This window comes from Papaver somniferum, chromosome 4, assembly GCF_003573695.1.
Source record: "Papaver somniferum cultivar HN1 chromosome 4, ASM357369v1, whole genome shotgun sequence".
In the NCBI taxonomy this organism is placed as follows: domain Eukaryota; kingdom Viridiplantae; phylum Streptophyta; class Magnoliopsida; order Ranunculales; family Papaveraceae; genus Papaver; species Papaver somniferum.
The window spans coordinates 64878242-64888818 of NC_039361.1; positions in this window are offsets into that span (position 1 = coordinate 64878242).

The window sequence follows — 10577 nt, forward strand, 5'->3', positions numbered from 1 at the left end:
TTACAGAGACTAGTACGTGAACTTGATTTACGTGTGAGAGTACTTGGGTGATTCCAAAGATCAATTTCCAAGTAATCAATCAAGTTGTATCCAACAAACAAGGATGAATGTATCTATTTGATTGGATTTACGTACAACCTGTGATATTTCAATTATAAAGATAAACAATATAATGTGGAAAAGAAATAATACAAATACCAGAATGTTTGTTAAGGAGGAATCCGCAAATGCAGAAAAACCCCAGGACCTAGTCCAGATTGAACACCAAACTGTATTAAGCCGCTACAGATACTAGCCTACTACCAATTAACTTTTGACTGGAATGTAGTTGAGGCCGAATTAAAACCTCACAACAATTCAGTTACAGTCGCGCTCCTTATGCCTCTTGAATCCCAGTAGGACTCCGCGCAAATGATTCCCTTAGTTGATGTCTTTACAGCCTAAGAGTTGCTTCAACTCAATTGAAGTCTTTCAACCAAACTTCCTCCCACGGATAAGCCTATATATGTGATTTCCTTTTTGATCATAGATCAAGGTGAGACCGGAAAACAATAAAAATAGACAAAGTCTAGCTAACTTCAAAATGCGAACTTATGCTTCCCGAAAAGCTGCCTAAATTATTATTCACTCACAAGTATTAAACTTGTGGAATCAACAAAGTCTGAGACGAAAAGAACTTTGATGATTTATATCTATCTTGATTGATGGAGCAAGCTCAACAATGGATCAATATCAGGATACTCGAGCTATCAAGATAAACAATAGCTAGACCTGGCTTCACGAATTCCTATGAAGTCTTTGTAGTAGCTAAACCATAAAAGGATTTTAGGAAGAGGACGACTCTAGTTTACAACTAGGACACACAAAAAAGTAGTTTCGGGATTCAAAGATCTTAGTTGCTTGAGGTTCCCCTTTTATAGACTTTCAAATCATAGGTTGCATTAGGTTTAAGCTAAGATAGCTTTGGAACTAAGCAATCAATATTCACCGCTATATGAATCTTTGAAATGTGATTGACATATCAAGATATACACTCTGGTTAGGATGAACCGTAACCAACCGTGTACAAAGACAACGTTCATGAATGGTTATCCGAGACTAGCCAACTGAACTATGAGCTTGAGCATTTTCATATACCACTTAAGACTTTACTCTTGAGTAGAAATCATGTGATCAGATATGTTTATGGTGTTTTTAGAGATTGTTCAAATGCTAATTATTTCACAAAAATAATTTTATGTGCCCCTGAAATTATTCGACCGGGCAAGTACATATACTTAAACCTTGTTCGTGAACTTATTTGTCATGGTACATATACCGGGTATGTGTACCCTTAAGAAAATTTAAAGTTCCGGACATATAGAACTTTTCTGGTATGGATACCACACTTGTTCCAAAACCGACAAAATCTTTTTCAGTATGTGTACTGGTTTGCGTACCGTTCCGGGTTCACGAGTTCACAGATCTTTCAATGTATGCATACTGGTATGCGTACCAAAAAGTTGTTGTCGACATATAGCTAATTCAGTACGTGTATTAGGTACATGTACTACGATTCCGGACCTATAACAGTTCTCCTAGTTTGTAAGACTTGTATCCGAGAATAATAGTAGTTCCATATTTCTCTCTAAATCAATTCTAAACATTCCCAAATACGAATGTTAATCTTGAATCATAATTTAGATTACGAACAATAGATTTTCATTAACCGAAATTCATCAAGTATGAAAATGTTTATTAAGCTTAGTCATATATTTTGAGAACTAATTACCAAGATAAACTTCGCGTAATTCTTGATATGCTTACCATAGTATAATTAGTTATGCGACATCGTCTCATAGGTAGAAAGATGATTATAACTTGAGATATAGGTGGTTCAGTCTTCACTTACCTTTTTTTTGAAGAAGTTTTCCAAAAGCTTAGGTTGGTCTTCGCCTTCAAACGGTTAAACGCAATGATGACTGTCGTGATGACTGTTTCTCAACTACATCTTTTATCCTAATCCGAGACATAACTAATTGTATATTAGAAATTAAGATATAGTTTTGAAAACTAAATTTGACAACAAGCTTGAAATAACAACTCATGTGAGTTCAACCGAGCAATGCTCTAAAAATCTCCCCATTTGTCAATTTTAGTGACAAAACTATCAGTGCATATGGATAAAAATAAAGGTTTAAAAACTTCTCGAATCCATCATGCTTGATTTCCTTGGTTTCTTCAATTCCTTGAATTTTTTATTACTTTAAATTGCAATGATTCTGAACGTATTCAACCCAGCCTCGTTGTTGTTGAAGATTCGTATCCATAGCGATAACAACTTTTGAAAACAGATATTCTCAATCGTCGTTATACAAAAACAAAGTATTATTATCTTTTGCAAAGTTCAATTGTATCACAACTTTGAAGTAATACTACGGTGATATGTTTCTCCCCCTTAATCAATACTTACATCTTTTGCATAATAGGTGAAACCTATAGATTTATTGATTCCCTTCCCCTTACATATTGATCTGTAAACCATATGTATCTAGTGCGAAATTACTAATTAATTCTCCCTCCCTTTTTGTCAATAAAAATTGGCAAAGGTAAAATCATGGGATCGTAATAAATTCAACCAAAAGATATTTCAAGATTTAAGGAAGTTAGAGATAATACACAGGAACATAGTTAAAATGTAACTCCTCGTATCAACTTTATTTAGATGATATCACATAGTAAGAAAATATTTAGCGCTCATCTAGATGGTACCAAGTACACCACCAACTTTCTCATTTCGATAACTATAGACAATTCCTTGCATGTAGGTTAATCATAGTTAAACACATATATAATGAATATATTTGGATGATCTCAATATGAGATTTTTAAATCCAGGAATTGATTGATGTAAAGCCTGCTTATACTTTTAATTATAAAGAATAAATAATATAATATGGATAATAAAAGTAAAGCAAGATATTAGAAATTTTGTTAACAAGGAAATTAAACTAAAAAGCAAAAAAAACAACGGGACTTTGTCCACTTTGAACACACACTACACTATGCCACTACAAAACACTATCCTATTACATGACTTCGGATTGGAATATATTTGAGATATAAGAAAGCCTTTAAGCGACTCCATTGCATTTGTTTCCCATATATCTTCATTCTTATAAGAACATATTCACTTGATTCCCCTATATGATGTCCTTTACATGCCTAGAAGTTGTTTTACAGTATGTCGTGAAGACTAGCACTATCCCGTCTCAAACAAGACATCTGGTGATTTCTTTTTTGATCCAAGATCAAAGAGACAAAAATCTATTCCCTGATCTAGACAAGACTTTACACTCTTCAAAAGTTATAAATATACCTAATCAACTATTTTTACAAGAACTTCAAAATATAACTTAATCTAAGATAAATTCTTGTGGAAAGCTTCTAAATATTATTTTAATTGATAATAGTTATACTCAATCGTGTTTGAAATTTTCTATCGATTATGGATTTGATCAGTAATTCTTGGATAACCTTAGAGCAGAAGAGAAGTAAGTACCTTAGAATAGAAAAGAATCACAAACAAATACATGTTTTGAAAATATATTTGTAGAAGATATATGAACCTGTGCTTCACGAATCCCAACTGAAGTCTTTCAAAGTCGTACCTTAGATCTCAAAGATCTTTAGGTGTTTGGAGTAAAAACTTCACAACAAGATACACATCATGTAGGGATTTAGTTTTATGTGCTGCTAACGTCTCCATGTAGCAATGAATTTTTTGCAAGCCAAGTTATTTCTTAATTGCCAAATCCTAAGATACAAAAAATCAGTTTCTTTAGTTAGAATTTGCCTTGCATATATGTTCCTTACATAGTTTGAAGTAGTAGACAATATTTAGCTCAAGTAAATTTTTTATGAAAAAAATACGACCAAAGATAATTTCAAGCTACCAAAAGTAGACGATGTGCACAAAATGTGGCAATTGCTCAAACGAAGATCTAAGAACTTGAATCTCAAGTTAGATCAATTCTTGGAAAAAAACTAAAACTTTCCAAGCAAAGGAATTAGATAAGAATAATAATTCTTAAGAGTGTGAAGACATAAAAGTTATCCTTAAAAAACAAAAAAAAAAAGAATGAGCCCAAAGCCCATAAAATATTGGGTTTGCCCATATATCTTTAAGATTCGTGAACTTACAAGAGAAAAAGAAATGTTCAAAAGCTTGTAGGTTCACGAACTCAAGAATTTACGTGCGAACTCAACTGTCAACAGAAAATTAATAGAAATTTGTAAGACTTAATAGGTTCACAAACTCATATGACAAAAGGAAACATCAACATAAAAACCTTGTTAGGTTCGTAGACTCAAAAGTTATTAATGAAAATTTCTATAATAGGTTCGTAAACTCAAATGACTAAATGTCATCAGTGGAAGTTTTTTTGTTTTATGTTTATGAAATCAAATGACCGAAAAACCTTTGAGTTCTACGGTTAGGTTTGTAAATTCAAGTGATTGAAAATCATTGGTAGTAACCTACTGACTAAAACTTTACAAACTCAAGGATTAACTTGCGAGCCCAAAATTTTCATTAGAATACCTATGCTTTCTCTCAACCTTAGTTTCGAGTTTTCGAAAAGTAAGAGCTTGAAGTCGGAACTTCACTAGACTTAGCAAATGCTAATCCGTGATAAGATCTTCTTTATATGTTACTGAAGTCCTTGACTTTGATACAATAAATATATAAAATAGAAAAGATTCTTTGCATTTACCTTGACGAAATTCTTCAAATTGATGTCATCGAGTGATCTTCGGTCTTCAATCTTTGTGAGTAACTTGCACAATTATAAAACTCTATTACCTATTCTAATCCAAACAGAAGCTGACACTAGTGTTCGCGCTAACATTATTGTTTAGGTTTTATAAAAAAAATGTTTTGAAATTGTGAGATAACGTAACAATAACTATGTCAACGGATTCTTTTCCTTTCTAAGAACAATTTTTTTCATATTTTTCCATGTTGTAACACTTTCAAGAAAAAGATAATAAAACTATCCTTCCACATCATTAGTCAAAGATAACAAAATGCTTCAAAAAAAAGTCAAAGAGAAGAAAAAAGTTATATGTAAAGTTTTTTTTTAATTAAACCAGACGACCTTCACATCACATTCCAAAACGGGAAATGAGCTTCGGTTATACCTTTTCTATACTAAAGGTGGGTGCTTTTCTTCGTGATAAAACATTTCATCCTTTTTATGAAGATCGCTACAAGATGGGCTAAGAGGCATCTTGTTTTTTTGATGATCAACTAAACCACGCTTGTTAAGGTGGGTGTCACGATTACTAAAGACGGATACCAATGCAGAACCAACAGCCAGGAATATCTTATATTATACAAATTGGTATTTGACCCGCTAATAGCACTACCCACCTTTATCAACCGAGAACTAAAATACATATTTTCTTATTCTACTTAATACACTTTCGGTTACCGGAAAAAAAGATGCCATCACTATCCGTATTACTTTTCCATTTTAGGCTAGTAAAAGTCCTCTCGCTAACAAGGAGGAGCAAATGGAAGAATAATACCTCCGATAATATCTCCAAAACACAAGGGCTAACTTTCACCATTGACATATGAACAAAAGTGCAACTAGTAAGTCCCAACATATATTTAAACTTATACCTCTTATTTGAACATATGGTTTTAAACTGTTTTGAAATATCGACTGATTCTTGAACAGTGAAGTCTTAATGTTGATTAAGCACGACACTGATTATTTCCTTTAAGAACTCTATAGGGAAGTTACTTGATCTTACTATCAATTACTTGTTCAATTGTCTTTTATCATTTTATTTTTAATTCTGGTTTAATGGAAAGCTAATCTATTACTTTGTAGCCTCAGTTGTTGCCTTAGCAGGTATTTTCAGTGGTGGATTTGCAGCAGTGGTGTTTTTCCTATTACAGTTGTGTTTCCTTCATAAACAGTCGTGTCACTCCATTTCTTAAACATGAGTATTATTGATGACAATGTTTCAGTAATAACAGTTGTGTTATTTTCTAATATATATTTTTAAGCTATCAACCACCTAGATATCTACTCCAAGGCTCATGATTTTTTCTTCAAAAGCAATCAGTCAAATGAAATTCTTAGTACCATTAGGAGTTTCACCATGAATCCATCCTCCATCTGCAGGTTTGTTCAAGACAAGGGTAAATTGGGAAATCCTCTCTTGCCGTAATTATGGCGAATCCCTAAATGTGAAACTTCAGTTACTAAACTAAAGCAAATCATCTGGTTGTATGTCATGTCAGTTACCTAATATCCTTCCATATTCCTTCTCGAAATTTCTCCTTCCCATTCAATCTCATAAAACCCAATCCTAAGTTCTTATTAGGGCCAGAACATCTTAAACTTTATCACACATAAAATACATTGTGCTTAATGGCTTCAATTTCTCCATCCCAAATTACAACCATCTCAAAAGCCATGCAAAGAACTACCATCCATGGGAATTTACCAATTCCTTAAAGAAGAACTCTTAACTCTTCTGAGGAAATAGATGTTGCTGCATCCAATTGGTCTCACAGCCTCATAGGAAAAATCATAGCAAATGGTAAACTAGACATTCAGAAAGTAAAGAAAGATGTTGCAATAATCTGGAGTAGGTACAAAAACTTAGAGATTAAATCAATGGATATAAATCTCTTTGTCTTCAAGTTTAGCAGTAAAGAAGATATGGATGAAGTCTGGAGTAATCAAGCATGGAATATCCTTGACCACCTTCTGGTGCTTCAAGCTTACCACTCTATCACGATTTTATCTTACTACAAATTCACGCACCAAGTTTTTAATGTTCAATTCAAAAACTTGGAGTTGGAACATCTGGATAGTGATATCGTTGACAAGATGTGCAAAGATATTTGTAGAACAGTGGACACAATTCACCTGGGAGGAAGAAGGAAAGTGGGAAAAACTATCGCTGCTAAGATTGAAGTTGATCTCAGTAAACCGCTCAAAATAGATACTTGGATACTAAATGCTAGGAAGCAAGAAGTCTAGATAAGATACCACTGTGACAAGCAGCCAAGGAAAATATGTCCTAAATGCTTTTGCATAATTCATAAGGAAGAAGATTGTGAAGATTTAGATCATCAACACATGATCTTGAGGTTCACTACAGAGGAATTAATGGAATAATTATTATGCTAAACATAAACATTTTATAGAAGAACAACAAGAGTCTGAAGCTCAACAAGCTAATTTGAATCAATTTGCAAACTCAAATAGCTCTGTGAATGAGTGTATGGTCATTGAATCGCAAAGCTTTGTAGTGGGGTCTTCTGATGGGCCTTAACATTCTCAAGACCGAGCCCAAAAGATAAATAAAAGAAACAGAAATGGTACCGCATCGGTTCCATTTCATTCTTCTGAAACCACCACCGCTCTCAGATAAATCCCTAAGACAAACTCCATCCATCAAAATCACACCCTTCTTCTTGAAAATCCCCTTTTCGCTAGAAGTGAAGATGATAGCCTGGTGTTTACAGTTTATTGGTTTCTCCATAGGCTTCCAGTTGACATAGGGGGCTCTATTGTCCCTAGTTTCCGTATAGAAGATGTTGATTCCCTCCTCAATAGTACTGATATTGATATGGACGCTATGGAAGGAATAGGAGTTGAATCCACCACTGAGAATCGAGTAACTTAGGTCCAACTGGTGGCTGCAAATCAGGTACTCTTCAAAACCCTTAATATTTACATCTTGATTTTGTGTTTAATTCGCTTAAATTCTTCCCTTTCTTCATTCAAAATTTATAATTTTAGGTTTTTCAATTTTTGTTAGGGTTCTCATCCTCAAAATTGATACACCTAATTAGAACTATTGATCGATTTGATTGCTTGCTTTCTTTAATTCAGTCATCTTTTGAGACCCAAAATTTGTTCAATTGCAGCATTTGTTTTGTTTACCTTTCTCCCCTTGATTTAATTGTCATAGGTAAACACTCTAATCTGTATGATAATTTTCTAGTTCACACTAATAACTTGTTCAATTGGTTCTGTGGGTTTGTTGTTCTCTATTATTGGTTCATCTGCGTGTGTTTATTAATTATGTGGAGTTTTCTTACCTTCCAACTGCCTATCAATAGTTTTAGCTTAATTTCACCCATCATTAGTTCTATTTGTATTGGTAGTTGGCTCATCTTTCTCTGTTCATTCATATTATGGTATCAACAGTTGTGCCCTAATAGGTTTAAATTAGTGACACCTATTAGCAGTTATAGTCTCATTGTTTATTCTCCGATCATCATGAGAATCTTGTCGTGGAACTTTCAGGGCTTCGACAACCCTACAACTAGAACTTCTCTAGGTAATCTTATTAAGAGTCAGAATCCTGATGTGATATTCTTATGTGAAACCAAAAAATAGCTCCACTAAATTGAGCCAATATATGAGAAGATTCAGCTATCCTAATAATTGTATATTCCCATCCACTGGTCTCTCAGGTGGCATAGCTTTAATGTGTAAGAGTGGTTTTGATTTAGAAATTATGCAGAATACCGATAATATGATAAATGCAATCATTTCCTATGACCACAGCAAGCCTCAATTCCTTGTAACATTTATCTATGGTTTCGTATATCATGATGAGAAGTTACAACAATGGAATTACATTAGTGAAATTGGTGAACGTGCTAATCTCCCATGGGTTCTCATCGACGATCTTAACATAGCTATGTTTTCCCATGAGAGGTCTACATTCACCAGCCTCACAACTGAAGAATTCCCTATAATCCGACAAATAATTGATAGATCCGACTTGTCTGATATACGTTTTGTGGGATCTCAATTTACTTAGTCAAATCGACAATCTGACAATGATAATATTAGAGCAAGATTGGACAGGGCCTTGGTAAATGGTTTGTGGCTAAGTCATTATGTGAACTCTAAAGTTTTCCACATTGATTTTATAGGCTCAGACCATTTGCCAATTATCTTGGTGACAAATACTAATACTTACGAAGGTAAAAGGTCCTACAAATATTACAAATGTTGGTTTAGCGATTCTTCCTCGCATTCTGTGATTAAAACGCTTTTTCATTATCAGTCAGAGGGTCTCATGCTTATCAGTTTGTTAATAAACTTAGAAATGTTAAGCATGATTTGAAAAAGTGGAATATTTCCCATTTTGGTAATATTGATCATAAAGTGAGAACTCTTGGCTCTCAAATGCAAGCTCTGAATAGTCAGACTAATACTATCCAGAACCTTGACGTTGTTAAACAAGTTGAGTTATAGTTAGAGTATTGGCAAAAAATCCAAGAGGACTTTTATGCCCAAAAGTCTGGAGTTGAGTATATTAAGGGTCATGGTCAAAATACGAACTTCTATCACGCTTATGTGAATAGGAGAAGGAATTTCAATCATATTAATGCCCTCAAATTGAACAATGACCAATGGTCTAAGGATAAGGATCAACTTGAAGATCTATTGGTTTCCCATTTCAGTTCAATTAGTACTACTTCAAAACCTTTTCAAAATAGATAATTTTTAAATTGCATAAACCCTTGTATGTCTAATGAGGACAATGAAAAGTTAATGAGTCACATTACTTTAAAAGAGGTCAGAGATATAATAAAGAAAATGGTTTCGTGGTCTGCCCCGGGTCCTGATGGTTTCCCACCAGGATTCTACAAACAAAACATGGAGATAGTTGAGAATGATGTCTTTCAAACTTTTCAAAGTTTCTTTCATTCTAAACACTTTCTCAAAGAAATGAAGCATACATTTTTTATCTCTGATACCTAAAGTCAACGGCCCTGCCACTCCTGTTTATTTTAGATTAATCTCTTTATGCAATACTAGTTATAAAATCATCTCTAAAATAATTGTTAATAGAATGAAACCACTTCTAGGCAAAATTATATCACCTTTTCAATCTGCTTATATTCCCAATAGGAATATTCAGAATAATGTGATCACTTCCCATGAGCTAGTTCATTCTATGAACAGAAAAAGGAAAAAAGACAAATATGGTATTATGGGTCTAAAACTTGATATGTCAAGGATTTCAATGGATTTGAGTGGTCTTTTTTGATTAATGTTCTCAAAAGTTTTGGTTTTTCTGATTCATGGTGTGAACTTATTTTTCAATACATTAGCACCACTAGATAGTATTTCGGTTTTACTTAATGGGTCTCCTTTTCCAGCTTATAAACCTAGCAGAGGTCTTCGACAAAGTGATCCATTATCTCCATACTTGTTTATTTTATGTATGGAATCTTTTTCTAGATACTTTATGAATGCTGAAAGTTGTAATCCTATTCACGGATTTAAAGTCTGCAAAGAGGCGCCTAGTATATCTCATCTCCTTTTTGCTGACGATTGTCTCTTATTCACGAAATCCACCCATGATGAGGCTAGTAACTTAATGTCTCTCATTAAGGATTTTAGCCTTATCTCCGGCCAAGTGATAAATTTTCAAAAATCTGGGTGCTTCTTTAGTAAGAATGTTCATCCAAACCATTGTATCTCCCTCATTAGATCACTTAATGCTAAAAAAGTTGATCCTAATGAAAAACACTAATTAGG